The sequence below is a fragment of the Euprymna scolopes genome, chromosome 14, assembly GCF_053919585.1.
Source record: "Euprymna scolopes isolate OS-2025 chromosome 14, ASM5391958v1, whole genome shotgun sequence".
NCBI lineage: Eukaryota > Metazoa > Mollusca > Cephalopoda > Sepiida > Sepiolidae > Euprymna > Euprymna scolopes.
Genome location: NC_136495.1, coordinates 64,799,899 through 64,805,550, shown reverse-complemented (window position 1 = coordinate 64,805,550; position 5,652 = coordinate 64,799,899). Strand labels below are relative to the sequence as shown.

The 5,652-nt window shown below is 28.4% G+C and overlaps 1 pseudogene; it reads right to left on the bottom strand.

Annotated features, from left to right (window-relative positions):
* Positions 1-4,211: 4,211 nt before the first annotated feature.
* LOC145293553 (U2 spliceosomal RNA) lies at positions 4,212-4,344 on the bottom strand (annotated as a pseudogene).
* Positions 4,345-5,652: the final 1,308 nt, after the last annotated feature.

Below are 5,652 nucleotides of genomic sequence, written 5' to 3'. Positions count from 1 at the left end.
TTATAATATATATTATATATGTATATGCATATATATATATATATATATATATACATATATTTATATACGCTATGGAAATATATTTTAGAGTTAGATTTAATGGTTGTTTCGAAGCAGAGACAAGCTAACATGTGTTTTAAGCTAATCGATACCATTCTTGAGAAAATCATGGAATTAGTCCACATCTTCTTTCGTTGAACTATTTTTATCAAGTGAAAAGCATACGAAATCGCAGCCAAAGTTCATGCACAATGTCTTCACGTGTCTATGGCAAAAACGCCAAAAAACATCAATTAATTATAATATAATTGAAAGTGACAAAATCAATAAAAAAGTTTTAAATAACTGTAATTCGAATTTTGCAAGAGATTCTTTTGCGGATCCGAGACGTTTCATTGCCTATCAAAATCATCAGAGGTTCAGTTCAAATAATGGAGAATGTATATGAAAGACACGCTATTTTGTTTTCTAAGACCGATTCATTCTCTTATTCGCTAGTTTCCTAATCGTAAGAATTCAAAGAGCGAGGGCTGAATCTTCAATAATTTTATGATTTTAGATAGAGATAATCTACGTTAATTTTGTTGAATTAATTTTTAAACAAATTCAGAATCACCGCCAGAGAGGGAATATAACCCATATAACTGGATTTTGGATTGAACTAAGTTATTTGTATAAATTTAAGTGTGTGTATATAATTATTGCTGTAACGTCTTAGACCGGTAATAATCAAGGCAGAAGTGTATTAGCAGACGTATATTACAGATGGACACGCCATGATTTTTGGCTGCATAACTGATAGTAATATTTCATCTGATAAACGTTATAGTCTCTGAGCAAGTCCAGAAACATGTATAGCATTGATAATATCTTGTCAAAAAGTTCGTTTGTCCTGTACAGTAACAGAATATTTTTTCTGGATTAGATGTACGTGTCTATCATGTATAAAACTTGATCCTTTTAATACACGGATCATGCTTTCATTTATTTTACCTACAATCCTGATTCCCCAGAATAATTATAGCTTTTACATATTAAAACAATTCAACTTTTTTCTCATCTGCAAACGTAAATCTTTTAGATTTTACATTTTTTCAAAGGTAATTATAAAAAGTACCCATTGCTTATTATACTCTTGTAAAAGTCTCAAAGAATTCATGTCAGCGAAGCTAATTTATTATATCCAAATAGTAATACGACTCTCGATAGAGTGAGCAAGTGACAAAAATGTTTAACTTTTGCGTTTTCCCGTGAAGTTTTATATATTTCTTCCCTATTTCATTTATTTTTCTGCAATGCATACATCTTTCATTTGAGATTGCATTTAAACCATATCTTAGCGCAAGGGAGATAATCGTTGTACTAATATATACGAACGCTTCTATTTGGATTATTAGAGTTTACTGTTGCAGTCATTTTTCTTGTTGAGTATTTTTTTTATATATATAGAGATAGATAGATAGATAGGTAGATAGATAGATAGATAGATAGATAGATAGATAGATACGACGGACGTTCCATAAGTACTGTCTCATTATATTGTTATTATGACTAAACATGTGCAAGCATGATTTAGCTCTCTTTTGCAGAGTTGACACAGTAAGATTGTGAAATAACACCTTCTGTCATAGATGTTGTCAGAAGCAGATTTGTATAATTGAATGCTTAGCAAACGTGTATCGATGATAGCGGCGACTATTTTTTTTTAATTCCGATCCAGACATAATCTCTTGTTTTAATGGTCCAATTCCTTTCTTCATAGCTCCTCAATCTTTTGAATTAAAACTAATAGAACACTTTAAGTTTGGAACGACTATCTTATGATAAAGCGCGAGCCGGTAGCCCATGAATTGCCATCATTAATCCATGACACGGAGGATTTAAGTGATTATCTAAAAAAATATATATTCTAGACGACAAAAAGTGGATTTTTTATGTTTATTTTCAATTGTTATAACAAAAACGATTGGAAGTTTTAATTTTTGAAAGAATGTAATATATATATATATATATATTTATATATATATATATACAGATATATATATATATATATATATATATAAAGAGAGAGACAGAGAGAGATAGAGAGAGAGAAAGAAAAAAAAGAAAGAGTGAGAGAGAGAGAACGGGGAGAGAGATGGGTATACAAATAAAATATTAAATAATTTTATATCTATATCTATAAGTATACCCTCTCCCTACCTGGATTTGCAGGAAAGTATAAAAATAAATGTAGGCTGCTTATCGACAACTTACTTATTTCTGTGAAGAACTGACTATATATATATATATATATATATATATATATATATATATATATATATATATATATATACATATATTTAAAGGAGATTAGAATAATAGTCTAAAGAGCTAAGTGTATTTTAATGTAATAGTGAAATTACTAGTTTAATTAAAATACAGGAAATGCTCGTTGTAATTTAGATATACAATAAGCTCGATAGTTAAATGCCCTAGAGCTAATTCAATATTAAGTAATGTGATTTATAATTTAAAAGTTTTAAAATTTTTTTAAATTTTTAAATTATAAATCACATTACTTAATATATATACATATATATATATATACATATATATATATACATATATATATATATATATATATATATATATATATATATATATATATATATATATATGTAAGGGTAGGTCAATCGTGGAATAGTAACAGAGCAACGGAGGGGTCAGTTGCAAATTACTAGAAAAAATTACCACATACTATATTTTCCCATAAATTTTGCCGATATTTGAGGAAATGACTTTTAATTAGGAAATAATTTAGAATTCTGCTAAGATAACGGTGTTACCGAACGACGTCAGTCGGCAAAATTCAGACAAGGCATTAAAGCAAATAAATTTAGTAAATATATGTAAGACTATATTTTTAGGAGAAATATTAATATGGTTCTTCAATAAATCGAGTAATAGTTAATAAAAAAAATGATGTGCTATAAAATATTTACTTTAGAATACACATTTCAATTTAAGAATCCGGTCATCCATGAAACGTAATTATTTCCCTTTAGCATTGTTTTTATCGTTAAATACTGAGAAGTAAAACACGTTATTCAACAATACAAAGCAAAGAATATATATTTCATTTTTAAATGAATGTAAACTTATTTTTATATACATATTTAATAATAACTTGGAAGTTATTTTCAAAATAAAATATCCAAAGTTTCTCTTCGATTTTCACTTCATTGGCAACAGACTTTTCACAGGATTGTACCCATATTAAAATAAATGATCTTGTCGAAGGTTAACCTCCTGTGGAGGTAAGTAAATAGTGATTTAATTGCTAAAAAAAGGTTGCAAACTTTTATTGAAAAGTTGTTTTTTTTTCATTCTTTTAAATTTCAAGTTCTGTCCTCGGTCAATGAAAAATCTACTTCTAGACATGGGCAGTTTATTTTCAATGTATTGTCTCAGCCTTTTCCCCACTAAAAAAAAACTGACTTCATCGTAATGGGAGGCAAGTAAATAGTGACTTAATTACTTAAAAAATATGTTATAAATTTTTATTTAAAAATTATTGTTTTCCATTTGAAAAAAAAATGCAAATTTTTTCTGTATATTTTAAGGAAATTTATTTTTTATTATTAAATATATTTCATAATTAAAAACTATTTTTATTTAAATATTTTTATTAATATGTCACCACTTACTAAATATAATCATTAATAAGCTGATTATATTTTATGTTACTTAATTGTATTCCTATTGTATTACACATTTTAATTTAATAATTTTCATTAAATTTGTATAAAATCTAATAGCATACTATAATATTTTGGCCATCAGACTAATGCGCTTATGGACACAAGATGCTTAACCGCAAGAAATGTATGTCAAACTTCACAGCATCATTAGATTCACAATTGAAGTATATGCATTTAGCTTGTTTGAAATAACAAGGCCGATAGCCATTAGTTGCGTGCTATCGTGTACCGAATGATTGCATGAATGTAGGGTTGACATTAAATTCTTAAAAATAAACTAAAATGACCGAAAATGGGCTGAAATGACTTAAATAAATAAAAAGTAAATGACTTAGAATGATTTAATGAAATTAAGGATGAATTGAATGGCCTTAAATGCTTAAAAATAAAAAATGACTGGAATCCTTCAAAAACAACTTGAATGATCTAGAGAATGACATGAATGCCTTTGATACAGACTGGTTGTAAAGTGGGTGATTATTTTAAATAAAATTAATACAGAAAGGTGATCCCCACTTTATATCACAAAGTTACAAACATAAACACATGTAGTAAGAACAGACACTACACTTTTATCTTGGCCAAAAGGCCAAGAAAAGCTTTAAAAGTTAAGAAGAGCATCTATTAATAACAGACCTTTGATCTTCACCAAAAAGGCCAAGCACAAAAGGGTTACGGGCAGACCGACCGACCGACCGACCGACTGACGGAGTGACTTATAGAGTCGCTTGAACGCGCCTAAAAAGAGATAAGATTCATAACTAACAATTGTATTTTTTCGATATGATCAGTATGATCAATAAATAGCCACATGAAGTTCAACATATTACTTTATAATATGTACAGCATAATACTGTTGCTTTACTTCCTGAAAATGTATTATATGCTAAAGTAAAATCAGATGAGCTAACAGTGAGGGAAGAAGCAATACACGTTTTATTGTCTATAATGTAAGTAACGATTTATGCCTATCATGTTGATTAAATTGCTAATGTCGATTTATCGAGTATTTTTAAAAAATTCTTTTCGGATTTCATCATAAACATAAAATAGATAAGCTTAAATTGTTAAGTTAGTGCGATAAATTAATTTTAATATTCTTTCCGGAGTGAGGAGTCGGACAATTTTTTTTTTTTAAATAACACAAATCAACTTTAATGATAATCATTGGTCTGAGTAATGACAATCATTGGTCTGAATTTTTAATAGATTAAAGTTTGAAAGAATATGTGCACCATCCTTAGGTGGGGGACCATTATTACGCACGGTTTGGTAAATATTGGTTCAGTTGTATGGGCTGTAGGAGTGTATATATACATAGGCTATGGCGTTAACATTTGACATTTACTTTGCAATATTTTGTACACTATCCATAGGTGGTTGACCGTTATCATACTAGGACTGGTCCTGATCGGTCAAATGGTCTGGGTTATAAGAGAGTATATATATATATATATATATATATATATATATATATATATATATATATATATATATATATATAAAGTTGAATGCCTGTGTGTGTGTGTGTGTGTCTGGTCACGATTAGGCTTCTATATGGTTGACTATTTAAAAAAAAAAACTGATTACATATAATGATAGAAGATATATCGAGACACAGGAATTGGTATGTTTGATCTGGCAGAACGGTGGTTCATTAAAATTGTGGGGTCTGTGTGTGCGCCTGGTCCACAAAGTATGGAGATAAAAAAAAAACGTTTACAAGTGTTTTGATATGAATGTACATAAGAATACTTTGATAAGTGTGTTTTAACTTAAATAGGGATGGTATAATAAAATTGTGGGGTCAGCATTCGAGCCTGATCTCCATATAATAGAAATAGGCACGCACTTTAATAAAGACTTTTCATATCTATCTGCGTAATTATACTTTGATAATTATGTTTTA